The sequence below is a fragment of the Pseudophryne corroboree genome, chromosome 4, assembly GCF_028390025.1.
Source record: "Pseudophryne corroboree isolate aPseCor3 chromosome 4, aPseCor3.hap2, whole genome shotgun sequence".
NCBI lineage: Eukaryota > Metazoa > Chordata > Amphibia > Anura > Myobatrachidae > Pseudophryne > Pseudophryne corroboree.
In genome coordinates this window covers 25,464,049-25,476,421 of record NC_086447.1, presented here as the reverse complement: position 1 = coordinate 25,476,421, position 12,373 = coordinate 25,464,049, and the positions used below count along the sequence as shown (strand labels likewise).

At 32.0% G+C, this 12,373-nt stretch overlaps 17 non-coding genes across 17 annotated transcripts; all 17 read left to right on the top strand.

Moving 5' to 3' along the window:
- Positions 1-519: 519 nt before the first annotated feature.
- TRNAV-CAC (transfer RNA valine (anticodon CAC)) lies at positions 520-592 on the top strand. The gene has a single exon. It is a non-coding gene; the product is annotated as a tRNA-Val (tRNA).
- Positions 593-1,024: 432 nt separating this feature from the next.
- Positions 1,025-1,097, top strand: TRNAV-AAC (transfer RNA valine (anticodon AAC)). Its single transcript has one exon. It is a non-coding gene; the product is annotated as a tRNA-Val (tRNA).
- Positions 1,098-1,965: 868 nt separating this feature from the next.
- On the top strand, positions 1,966-2,038 carry TRNAV-CAC (transfer RNA valine (anticodon CAC)). Its single transcript has one exon. It is a non-coding gene; the product is annotated as a tRNA-Val (tRNA).
- Positions 2,039-2,470: 432 nt separating this feature from the next.
- TRNAV-AAC (transfer RNA valine (anticodon AAC)) lies at positions 2,471-2,543 on the top strand. Its single transcript has one exon. It is a non-coding gene; the product is annotated as a tRNA-Val (tRNA).
- An 868-nt stretch (positions 2,544-3,411) lies between these two features.
- TRNAV-CAC (transfer RNA valine (anticodon CAC)) lies at positions 3,412-3,484 on the top strand. The gene has a single exon. It is a non-coding gene; the product is annotated as a tRNA-Val (tRNA).
- A 430-nt stretch (positions 3,485-3,914) lies between these two features.
- TRNAV-AAC (transfer RNA valine (anticodon AAC)) lies at positions 3,915-3,987 on the top strand. Its single transcript has one exon. It is a non-coding gene; the product is annotated as a tRNA-Val (tRNA).
- An 869-nt stretch (positions 3,988-4,856) lies between these two features.
- Positions 4,857-4,929, top strand: TRNAV-CAC (transfer RNA valine (anticodon CAC)). The gene has a single exon. It is a non-coding gene; the product is annotated as a tRNA-Val (tRNA).
- A 430-nt stretch (positions 4,930-5,359) lies between these two features.
- TRNAV-AAC (transfer RNA valine (anticodon AAC)) lies at positions 5,360-5,432 on the top strand. Its single transcript has one exon. It is a non-coding gene; the product is annotated as a tRNA-Val (tRNA).
- Positions 5,433-6,301: 869 nt separating this feature from the next.
- Positions 6,302-6,374, top strand: TRNAV-CAC (transfer RNA valine (anticodon CAC)). Its single transcript has one exon. It is a non-coding gene; the product is annotated as a tRNA-Val (tRNA).
- A 430-nt stretch (positions 6,375-6,804) lies between these two features.
- On the top strand, positions 6,805-6,877 carry TRNAD-AUC (transfer RNA aspartic acid (anticodon AUC)). Its single transcript has one exon. It is a non-coding gene; the product is annotated as a tRNA-Asp (tRNA).
- An 867-nt stretch (positions 6,878-7,744) lies between these two features.
- Positions 7,745-7,817, top strand: TRNAV-CAC (transfer RNA valine (anticodon CAC)). The gene has a single exon. It is a non-coding gene; the product is annotated as a tRNA-Val (tRNA).
- Positions 7,818-8,247: 430 nt separating this feature from the next.
- Positions 8,248-8,320, top strand: TRNAV-AAC (transfer RNA valine (anticodon AAC)). Its single transcript has one exon. It is a non-coding gene; the product is annotated as a tRNA-Val (tRNA).
- Positions 8,321-9,190: 870 nt separating this feature from the next.
- On the top strand, positions 9,191-9,263 carry TRNAV-CAC (transfer RNA valine (anticodon CAC)). Its single transcript has one exon. It is a non-coding gene; the product is annotated as a tRNA-Val (tRNA).
- Positions 9,264-9,693: 430 nt separating this feature from the next.
- TRNAM-CAU (transfer RNA methionine (anticodon CAU)) lies at positions 9,694-9,766 on the top strand. Its single transcript has one exon. It is a non-coding gene; the product is annotated as a tRNA-Met (tRNA).
- An 867-nt stretch (positions 9,767-10,633) lies between these two features.
- Positions 10,634-10,706, top strand: TRNAV-CAC (transfer RNA valine (anticodon CAC)). Its single transcript has one exon. It is a non-coding gene; the product is annotated as a tRNA-Val (tRNA).
- Positions 10,707-11,136: 430 nt separating this feature from the next.
- TRNAV-AAC (transfer RNA valine (anticodon AAC)) lies at positions 11,137-11,209 on the top strand. The gene has a single exon. It is a non-coding gene; the product is annotated as a tRNA-Val (tRNA).
- Positions 11,210-12,081: 872 nt separating this feature from the next.
- TRNAV-CAC (transfer RNA valine (anticodon CAC)) lies at positions 12,082-12,154 on the top strand. Its single transcript has one exon. It is a non-coding gene; the product is annotated as a tRNA-Val (tRNA).
- The last annotated feature ends 219 nt before the right edge of the window (positions 12,155-12,373 follow it).

Here is a 12,373-nt window from a genome sequence, read left to right as displayed (position 1 = left end):
GCATATTGGATGGTGTTGCATTCATAAAGTACCTGTAGTGTAGTATTATTCACATTTAGCCAATATGCATAAGGTTCCCCTTCAAAATTGGTCAGAAATACATTAAAAATAGATTTTTTTATTAAATACAATGATCAGAACTATTAATAAGTGAATGTGTCCTCTTGAAATGCAAAGTGGAAAAAATAGCATAGAAATTATTAGAAAATAGAAAAATAAGTTTAGAATTTTTTTTTCTAAGAAAACGTTTTGCCAATGGTACTTCCTGACTCCATAGTGATGAGATCTTCAAAAGTCAGTTTCTGTATTGTAGTGGTTATCACAATCGCCTAAAACACAAAAGGTCCCCAGTTCGAAACAGGGCAGAAATATGCTGTTATCTTTAGAATTTTAAAACAAGGGATTTTTGGTTGAAATGCCAAATAAAAATGCAATCATATAAAAAGTTTATTTCAGAATGCCATAATGTATGTCAAAGATCATTTTTTATTGGATGGCGGGAGATGCTGTTTCCATGTAGTTTCTGTAGTGTAGTGGTTATCAAGTTCGCCTCACACGCAAAAGGTCCCCAGTTCGAAACTGGGCAGAAACATATTTTGTTACCTAAACACTTTGAATTCAATAATTTATATTTTGATAACTATCTACTGTTGCATTGCTCAATGAAAAAGCAAGCAAAAATCATATTGCAGAATATCAAAAGTCAATTTCCCTTCTATCATGCATATTGGATGGTGTTGCATTCACGAAGTACCTGTAGTGTAGAGTTATTCACATTTACCCAATATGCATAAGGTCCCCCATCAAAATTGGTCAGAAATACATTTAAAAAAAAGATTTTTTTAGTAAATACAATGATCAGAATTGATAATAAGTGAATGTGTCCTCTTAAAATGCAAAGTGGAAAAATAGCGTCAAAATTATTAGAAAATAGGAAAAAAAGTTTAGAAAAAATTATATTTCTAAGAAAAGCATGTGTCATTTGTACTTACAGACTAGATAGTGATGGGATCCACGAGAGTCAGTTTCTGTAGTGTAGTGGTTATCACGTTCGCTTAACATGCGAAAGGTCCCCAGTTCGAAACTGGGCAGAAACAATCTTTTAGCTTTAGAATTTTAAAACAATGAATTTTTGGGTAAAATGCTCAATAAAAATACAATCAGATAAAAAGTTTATTTTAGCATGCCATACTGAATGCCAAAGATCATTTTTTATTGGATGATGGTCGCAAATTTTTCATGTAGTATCTGTAGTGTAGTGATTTCATGTTTGCCTCACACGTGAAAGGTCCCCAGTTCGAAATTGGCAGAAACATATTTTGTTACCTAAACACTTTGAATTCAATAATTTATATTTTGATAACTATATACTGTTGCATTGCTTAATGAAAAAGCAAGCAAAAAATCATATTGCAGAATATCAAAAGTCAATTTCCCTTCTACCATGCATATTGGATGGTGTTGCATTCATAAAGTACCTGTAGTGTAGTATTATTCACATTTAGCCAATATGCATAAGGTTCCCCTTCAAAATTGGTCAGAAATACATTAAAAATAGATTTTTTTATTAAATACAATGATCAGAACTATTAATAAGTGAATGTGTCCTCTTGAAATGCAAAGTGGAAAAAATAGCATAGAAATTATTAGAAAATAGAAAAATAAGTTTAGAATTTTTTTTTCTAAGAAAACGGTTTGCCAATGGCACTTCCCGACTCCATAGTGATGAGATCTTCAAAAGTCAGTTTCTGTATTGTAGGGGTTATCACATTCGCCTAAAACACAAAAGGTCCCTAGTTCGAAACTGGGCAGAAATATGCTGTTATCTTTAGAATTTTAAAACAAGGGATTTTTGGTTGAAATGCCAAATAAAAATGCAATCATATAAAAAGTTTATTTCAGAATGCCATAATGTATGTCAAAGATCATTTTTTATTGGATGGCGGGAGATACTGTTGCCATGTAGTTTCTGTAGTGTAGTGGTTATCACGTTCGCCTCACACGCGAAAGGTCCCCAGTTCGAAACTGGGCAGAAACATATTTTGTTACCTAAACACTTTGAATTCAATAATTTATATTTTGATAACTATCTACTGTTGCATTGCTCAATGAAAAAGCAAGCAAAAATCATATTGCAGAATATCAAAAGTCAATTTCCCTTCTATCATGCATATTGGATGGTGTTGCATTCACGAAGTACCTGTAGTGTAGAGTTATTCACATTTACCCAATATGCATAAGTTCCCCCATCAAAATTGGTCAGAAATACATTAAAAAAAAAGATTTTTTTAGTAAATACAATGATCAGAATTGATAATAAGTGAATGTGTCTTCTTGAAATGCAAAGTGGAAAAATAGCGTCAAAATTATTAGAAAATAGGAAAAAAAGTTTAGAAAAAATTACATTTCTAAGAAAAGCATGTGTCATTTGTACTTCCAGACTAGATAGTGATGGGATCCATGAGAGTCAGTTTCTGTAGTGTAGTGTTTATCACGTTCGCCTAACATGCGAAAGGTCCCCAGTTCGAAACTGGGCAGAAACAATCTTTTAGCTTTAGAATTTTAAAACAATGAATTTTTGGGTAAAATGCTCAATAAAAATACAATCAGATAAAAAGTTTATTTTAGCATGCCATACTGAATGCCAAAGATCATTTTTTATTGGATGATGGTCGCAAATTTTTCATGTAGTATCTGTAGTGTAGTGATTTCATGTTTGCCTCACACGTGAAAGGTCCCCAGTTCGAAATTGGCAGAAACATATTTTGTTACCTAAACACTTTGAATTCAATAATTTATATTTTGATAACTATATACTGTTGCATTGCTTAATGAAAAAGCAAGCAAAAAATCATATTGCAGAATATCAAAAGTCAATTTCCCTTCTACCATGCATATTGGATGGTGTTGCATTCATAAAGTACCTGTAGTGTAGTATTATTCACATTTAGCCAATATGCATAAGGTTCCCCTTCAAAATTGGTCAGAAATACATTAAAAATAGATTTTTTTATTAAATACACTGATCAGAACTATTAATAAGTGAATGTGTCCTCTTGAAATGCAAAGTGGAAAAAATAGCATAGAAATTATTAGAAAATAGAAAAATAAGTTTAGAATTTTTTTTTCTAAGAAAACGGTTTGCCAATGGTACTTCCCGACTCCATAGTGATGAGATCTTCAAAAGTCAGTTTCTGTATTGTAGGGGTTATCACATTCGCCTAAAACACAAAAGGTCCCTAGTTCGAAACTGGGCAGAAATATGCTGTTATCTTTAGAATTTTAAAACAAGGGATTTTTGGTTGAAATGCCAAATAAAAATGCAATCATATAAAAAGTTTATTTCAGAATGCCATAATGTATGTCAAAGATAATTTTTTATTGGATGGCGGGAGATGCTGTTTCCATGCAGTTTCTGTAGTGTAGTGGTTATCAGGTTCGCCTCACACGCGAAAGGTCCCCAGTTCGAAACTGGGCAGAAACATATTTTGTTACCTAAACACTTTGAATTCAATAATTTATATTTTGATAACTATCTACTGTTGCATTGCTCAATGAAAAAGCAAGCAAAAATCATATTGCAGAATATCAAAAGTCAATTTCCCTTCTATCATGCATATTGGATGGTGTTGCATTCATGAAGTACCTGTAGTGTAGAGTTATTCACATTTACCAAATATGCATAAGGTCCCCCTACAAAATTGGTCAGAAATACATTAAAAAAAGATTTTTTTAGAAAATACAATGATCAGAATTGATAATAAGTGAATGTGTCCTCTTGAAATGCAAAGTGGAAAAATAGCGTCAAAATTATTAGAAAATAGGAAAAAAAGTTTAGAAAAAATGATATTTCTAAGAAAAGCATGTGTCATTTGTACTTCCAGACTAGATAGGGATGGGATCCACGAGAGTCAGTTTCTGTAGTGTAGTGGTTATCACGTTCGCCTAACATGCGAAAGGTCCCCAGTTTGAAACTGGGCAGAAACAATCTTTTAGCTTTAGAATTTTAAAACAATGAATTTTTGGGTAAAATGCTCAATAAAAATACAATCAGATAAAAAGTTTATTTTAGCATGCCATACTGAATGCCAAAGATCATTTTTTATTGGATGATGGTCGCAAATTTTTCATGTAGTATCTGTAGTGTAGTGATTTCATGTTTGCCTCATACGTGAAAGGTCCCCAGTTCGAAATTGGCAGAAACATATTTTGTTACCTAAACACTTTGAATTCAATAATTTATATTTTGATAACTATATACTGTTGCATTGCTTAATGAAAAAGCAAGCAAAAAATCATATTGCAGAATATCAAAAGTCAATTTCCCTTCTACCATGCATATTGGATGGTGTTGCATTCATAAAGTACCTGTAGTGTAGTATTATTCACATTTAGCCAATATGCATAAGGTTCCCCTTCAAAATTGGTCAGAAATACATTAAAAATAGAGTTTTTTTATTAAAAACAATGATCAGAACTATTAATAAGTGAATGTGTCCTCTTGAAATGCAAAGTGGAAAAAATAGCATAGAAATTATTAGAAAATAGAAAAATAAGTTTAGAAATTTTTTTTCTAAGAAAACGGTTTGCCAATGGTACTTCCCGACTCCATAGTGATGAGATCTTCAAAAGTCAGTTTCTGTATTGTAGGGGTTATCACATTCGCCTAAAACACAAAAGGTCCCCAGTTCGACACTGGGCAGAAATATACTGTTATCTTTAGAATTTTAAAGCAAGGGATTTTTGGTTGAAATGCCAAATAAAAATGCAATCATATAAAAAGTTTATTTCAGAATGCCATAATGTATGTCAAAGATAATTTTTTATTGGATGGCGGAAGATACTATTTCCATGTAGTTTCTGTAGTGTAGTGGTTATCACATTCGCCTCACACGCGAAAGGTCCCCAGTTCGAAACTGGGCAGAAACATATTTTGTTACCTAAGCACTTTGAATTCATTAATTTATATTTTGATAACTATCTACTGTTGCATTGCTCAATGAAAAAGCAAGCAATAATCATATTGCAGAATATCAAAAGTCAATTTCCCTTCTACCATGCATATTGGATGGTGTTGCATTCATGAAGTACCTGTAGTGTAGAGTTATTCACATTTACCCAATATGCATAAGGTCCCCCTACAAAATTGGTCAGAAATACATTAAAAAAAGATTTTTTTAGAAAATACAATGATCAGAATTGATAATAAGTGAATGTGTCCTCTTGAAATGCAAAGTGGAAAAATAGCGTCAAAATTATTAGAAAATAGGAAAAGAAGTTTAGAAAAAATTATATTTCTAAGAAAAGCATGTGTCATTTGTACTTCCAGACTAGATAGTGATGGGATCCACGAGAGTCAGTTTCTGTAGTGTAGTGGTTATCACGTTCGCCTAACATGCGAAAAGTCCCCAGTTTGAAACTGGGCAGAAACAATCTTTTAGCTTTAGAATTTTAAAACAATAAATTTTTGGGTAAAATGCTCAATAAAAATACAATCAGATAAAAAGTTTATTTTAGCATGCCATACTGAATGCCAAAGATCATTTTTTATTGGATGATGGTCGCAAATTTTTCATGTAGTATCTGTAGTGTAGTGATTTCATGTTTGCCTCATACGTGAAAGGTCCCCAGTTCGAAATTGGCAGAAACATATTTTGTTACCTAAACACTTTGAATTCAATAATTTATATTTTGATAACTATATACTGTTGCATTGCTTAATGAAAAAGCAAGCAAAAAATCATATTGCAGAATATCAAAAGTCAATTTCCCTTCTACCATGCATATTGGATGGTGTTGCATTCATAAAGTACCTGTAGTGTAGTATTATTCACATTTAGCCAATATGCATAAGGTTCCCCTTCAAAATTGGTCAGAAATACATTAAAAATAGAGTTTTTTTATTAAAAACAATGATCAGAACTATTAATAAGTGAATGTGTCCTCTTGAAATGCAAAGTGGAAAAAATAGCATAGAAATTATTAGAAAATAGAAAAATAAGTTTAGAAATTTTTTTTCTAAGAAAACGGTTTGCCAATGGTACTTCCCGACTCCATAGTGATGAGATCTTCAAAAGTCAGTTTCTGTATTGTAGGGGTTATCACATTCGCCTAAAACACAAAAGGTCCCCAGTTCGACACTGGGCAGAAATATACTGTTATCTTTAGAATTTTAAAGCAAGGGATTTTTGGTTGAAATGCCAAATAAAAATGCAATCATATAAAAAGTTTATTTCAGAATGCCATAATGTATGTCAAAGATAATTTTTTATTGGATGGCGGGAGATGCTGTTTCCATGTAGTTTCTGTAGTGTAGTAGTTATCACGTTCGCCTCACACGCGAAAGGTCCCCAGTTCGAAACTGGGCAGAAACATATTTTGTTACCTAAACACTTTGAATTCAATAATTTATATTTTGATAACTATCTACTGTTGCATTGCTCAATGAAAAAGCAAGCAATAATCATATTGCAGAATATCAAAAGTCAATTTCCCTTCTACCATGCATATTGGATGGTGTTGCATTCATGAAGTACCTGTAGTGTAGAGTTATTCACATTTACCCAATATGCATAAGGTCCCCCTTCAAAATTGGTCAGAAATACATTAAAAAAAGATTTTTTTAGAAAATACAATGATCAGAATTGATAATAAGTGAATGTGTCCTCTTGAAATGCAAAGTGGAAATATAGCGTCAAAATTATTAGAAAATAGGAAAAAAAGTTTAGAAAAAATTATATTTCTAAGAAAAGCATGTGTCATTTGTACTTCCAGACTAGATAGTGATGGGATCCACGAGAGTCAGTTTCTGTAGTGTAGTGGTTGTCACGTTCGCCTATCATGCGAAAGGTCCCCAGTTTGAAACTGGGCAGAAACAATCTTTTAGCTTTAGAATTTTAAAACAATGAATTTTTGGGTAAAATGCTCAATAAAAATACAATCAGATAAAAAGTTTATTTTAGCATGCCATACTGAATGCCAAAGATCATTTTTTATTGGATGATGGTCGCAAATTTTTCATGTAGTATCTGTAGTGTAGTGATTTCATGTTTGCCTCACATGTGAAAGGTCCCCAGTTCGAAATTGGCAGAAACATATTTTGTTACCTAAACACTTTGAATTCAATAATTTATATTTTGATAACTATATACTGTTGCATTGCTTAATGAAAAAGCAAGCAAAAAATCATATTGCATAATATCAAAAGTCAATTTCCCTTCTACCATGCATATTGGATGGTGTTGCATTCATAAAGTACCTGTAGTGTAGTATTATTCACATTTAGCCAATATGCATAAGGTTCCCCTTCAAAATTGGTCAGAAATACATTAAAAATAGATTTTTTTATTAAATACAATGATCAGAACTATTAATAAGTGAATGTGTCCTCTTGAAATGCAAAGTGAAAAAATAGCATAGAAATTATTAGAAAATAGAAAAATAAGTTTAGAAATTTTTTTTCTAAGAAAACGGTTTGCCAATGGTACTTCCCGACTCCATAGTGATAAGATCTTCAAAAGTCAGTTTCTGTATTGTAGTGGTTATCACATTCGCCTAAAACACAAAAGGTCCCCAGTTCGAAACTGGGCAGAAATATGCTGTTATCTTTAGAATTTTAAAACAAGGGATTTTTGGTTGAAATGCCAAATAAAAATGCAATCATATAAAAAGTTTATTTCAGAATGCCATAATGTATGTCAAAGATAATTTTTTATTGGATGGCGGAAGATACTATTTCCATGTAGTTTCTGTAGTGTAGTGGTTATCACATTCGCCTCACACGCGAAAGGTCCCCAGTTCGAAACTGGGCAGAAACATATTTTGTTACCTAAGCACTTTGAATTCATTAATTTATATTTTGATAACTATCTACTGTTGCATTGCTCAATGAAAAAGCAAGCAATAATCATATTGCAGAATATCAAAAGTCAATTTCCCTTCTACCATGCATATTGGATGGTGTTGCATTCATGAAGTACCTGTAGTGTAGAGTTATTCACATTTACCCAATATGCATAAGGTCCCCCTACAAAATTGGTCAGAAATACATTAAAAAAAGATTTTTTTAGAAAATACAATGATCAGAATTGATAATAAGTGAATGTGTCCTCTTGAAATGCAAAGTGGAAAAATAGCGTCAAAATTATTAGAAAATAGGAAAAGAAGTTTAGAAAAAATTATATTTCTAAGAAAAGCATGTGTCATTTGTACTTCCAGACTAGATAGTGATGGGATCCACGAGAGTCAGTTTCTGTAGTGTAGTGGTTATCACGTTCGCCTAACATGCGAAAAGTCCCCAGTTTGAAACTGGGCAGAAACAATCTTTTAGCTTTAGAATTTTAAAACAATAAATTTTTGGGTAAAATGCTCAATAAAAATACAATCAGATAAAAAGTTTATTTTAGCATGCCATACTGAATGCCAAAGATCATTTTTTATTGGATGATGGTCGCAAATTTTTCATGTAGTATCTGTAGTGTAGTGATTTCATGTTTGCCTCATACGTGAAAGGTCCCCAGTTCGAAATTGGCAGAAACATATTTTGTTACCTAAACACTTTGAATTCAATAATTTATATTTTGATAACTATATACTGTTGCATTGCTTAATGAAAAAGCAAGCAAAAAATCATATTGCAGAATATCAAAAGTCAATTTCCCTTCTACCATGCATATTGGATGGTGTTGCATTCATAAAGTACCTGTAGTGTAGTATTATTCACATTTAGCCAATATGCATAAGGTTCCCCTTCAAAATTGGTCAGAAATACATTAAAAATAGATTTTTTTTTATTAAATACAATGATCAGAACTATTAATAAGTGAATGTGTCCTCTTGAAATGCAAAGTGGAAAAAATAGCATAGAAATTATTAGAAAATAGAAAAATAAGTTTAGAAATTTTTTTTCTAAGAAAACGGTTTGCCAATGGTACTTCCCGACTCCATAGTGATGAGATCTTCAAAAGTCAGTTTCTGTATTGTAGTGGTTATCACATTCGCCTAAAACACAAAAGGTCCCCAGTTCGAAACTGGGCAGAAATATACTGTTATCTTTAGAATTTTAAAACAAGGGATTTTTGGCTGAAATGCCAAATAAAAATGCAATCATATAAAAAGTTTATTTCAGAATGCCATAATGTATGTCAAAGATCATTTTTTATTGGATGGCGGGAGATGCTGTTTCCATGTAGCTTCTGTAGTGTAGTGGTTATCACGTTCGCCTCACACGCGAAAGGTCCCCAGTTCGAAACTGGGCAAAAACATATTTTGTTACCTAAACACTTTGAATTCAATAATTTATATTTTGATAACTATCTACTGTTGCATTGCTCAATGAAAAAGCAAGCAATAATCATATTGCAGAATATCAAAAGTCAATTTCCCTTCTACCATGCATATTGGATGGTGTTGCATTCATGAAGTACCTGTAGTGTAGAGTTATTCACATTTACCCAATATGCATAAGGTCCCCCTACAAAATTGGTCAGAAATACATTAAAAAAAGATTTTTTTAGAAAATACAATGATCAGAATTGATAATAAGTGAATGTGTCCTCTTGAAATGCAAAGTGGAAAAATAGCGTCAAAATTATTAGAAAATAGGAAAAAAAGTTTAGAAAAAATTATATTTCTAAGAAAAGCATGTGTCATTTGTACTTACAGACTAGATAGTGATGGGATCCACGAGAGTCAGTTTCTGTAGTGTAGTGGTTATCACGTTCGCCTCATATGCGAAAGGTCCCCAGTTTGAAACTGGGCAGAAACAATCTTTTAGCTTTAGAATTTTAAAACAATGAATTTTTGGGTAAAATGCTCAATAAAAATACAATCAGATAAAAAGTTTATTTTAGCATGCCATACTGAATGCCAAAGATCATTTTTTATTGGATGATGGTCGCAAATTTTTCATGTAGTATCTGTAGTGTAGTGATTTCATGTTTGCCTCACATGTGAAAGGTCCCCAGTCGAAATTGGCAGAAACATATTTTGTTACCTAAACACTTTGAATTCAATAATTTATATTTTGATAACTATATACTGTTGCATTGCTTAATGAAAAAGCAAGCAAAAAATCATATTGCATAATATCAAAAGTCAATTTCCCTTCTACCATGCATATTGGATGGTGTTGCATTCATAAAGTACCTGTAGTGTAGTATTATTCACATTTAGCCAATATGCATAAGGTTCCCCTTCAAAATTGGTCAGAAATACATTAAAAATAGATTTTTTTATTAAATACAATGATCAGAACTATTAATAAGTGAATGTGTCCTCTTGAAATGCAAAGTGGAAAAAATAGCATAGAAATTATTAGAAAATAGAAAAATAAGTTTAGAATTTTTTTTTCTAAGAAAACGGTTTGCCAATGGTACTTCCCGACTCCATAGTGATGAGATCTTCAAAAGTCAGTTTCTGTATTGTAGTGGTTATCACATTCGCCTAAAACACAAAAGGTCCCCAGTTCGAAACTGGGCAGAAATATGCTGTTATCTTTAGAATTTTAAAACAAGGGATTTTTGGTTGAAATGCCAAATAAAAATGCAATCATATAAAAAGTTAATTTCAGAATGCCATAATGTATGTCAAAGATCATTTTTTATTGGATGGCGGGAGATACTATTTCCATGTAGTTTCTGTAGTGTAGTGGTTATCACATTCGCCTCACACGCGAAAGGTCCCCAGTTCGAAACTGGGCAGAAACATATTTTGTTACCTAAACACTTTGAATTCATTAATTTATGTTTTGATAACTATCTACTGTTGCATTGCTCAATGAAAAAGCAAGCAATAATCATATTGCAGAATATCAAAAGTCAATTTCCCTTCTACCATGCATATTGGATGGTGTTGCATTCATGAAGTACCTGTAGTGTAGAGTTATTCACATTTACCCAATATGCATAAGGTCCCCCTACAAAATTGGTCAGAAATACATTAAAAAAAGATTTTTTTAGAAAATACAATGATCAGAATTGATAATAAGTGAATGTGTCCTCTTGAAATGCAAAGTGGAAAAATAGCGTCAAAATTATTAGAAAATAGGAAAAGAAGTTTAGAAAAAATTATATTTCTAAGAAAAGCATGTGTCATTTGTACTTCCAGACTAGATAGTGATGGGATCCACGAGAGTCAGTTTCTGTAGTGTAGTGGTTATCACGTTCGCCTAACATGCGAAAGGTCCCCAGTTTGAAACTGGGCAGAAACAATCTTTTAGCTTTAGAATTTTAAAACAATAAATTTTTGGGTAAAATGCTCAATAAAAATACAATCAGATAAAAAGTTTATTTTAGCATGCCATACTGAATGCCAAAGATCATTTTTTTATTGGATGATGGTCGCAAATTTTTCATGTAGTATCTGTAGTGTAGTGATTTCATGTTTGCCTCATACGTGAAAGGTCCCCAGTTCGAAATTGGCAGAAACATATTTTGTTACCTAAACACTTTGAATTCAATAATTTATATTTTGATAACTATATACTGTTGCATTGCTTAATGAAAAAGCAAGCAAAAAATCATATTGCAGAATATCAAAAGTCAATTTCCCTTCTACCATGCAAATTGGATGGTGTTGCATTCATAAAGTACCTGTAGTGTAGTATTATTCACATTTAGCCAATATGCATAAGGTTCCCCTTCAAAATTGGTCAGAAATACATTAAAAATAGATTTTTTTTTTATTAAATACAATGATCAGAACTATTAATAAGTGAATGTGTCCTCTTGAAATGCAAAGTGGAAAAAATAGCATAGAAATTATTAGAAAATAGAAAAATAAGTTTAGAAATTTTTTTTCTAAGAAAACGGTTTGCCAATGGTACTTCCCGACTCCATAGTGATGAGATCTTCAAAAGTCAGTTTCTGTATTGTAGTGGTTATCACATTCGCCTAAAACACAAAAGGTCCCCAGTTCGAAACTGGGCAGAAATATACTGTTATCTTTAGAATTTTAAAACAAGGGATTTTTGGCTGAAATGCCAAATAAAAATGCAATCATATAAAAAGTTTATTTCAGAATGCCATAATGTATGTCAAAGATCATTTTTTATTGGATGGCGGGAGATGCTGTTTCCATGTAGTTTCTGTAGTGTAGTGGTTATCACGTTCGCCTCACACGTGAAAGGTCCCCAGTTCGAAACTGAGCAGAAACATATTTTGTTACCTAAACACTTTGAATTCAATAATTTATATTTTGATAACTATCTACTGTTGCATTGCTCAATGAAAAAGCAAGCAATAATCATATTGCAGAATATCAAAAGTCAATTTCCCTTCTACCATGCATATTGGATGGTGTTGCATTCATGAAGTACCTGTAGTGTAGAGTTATTCACATTTACCCAATATGCATAAGGTCCCCCTACAAAATT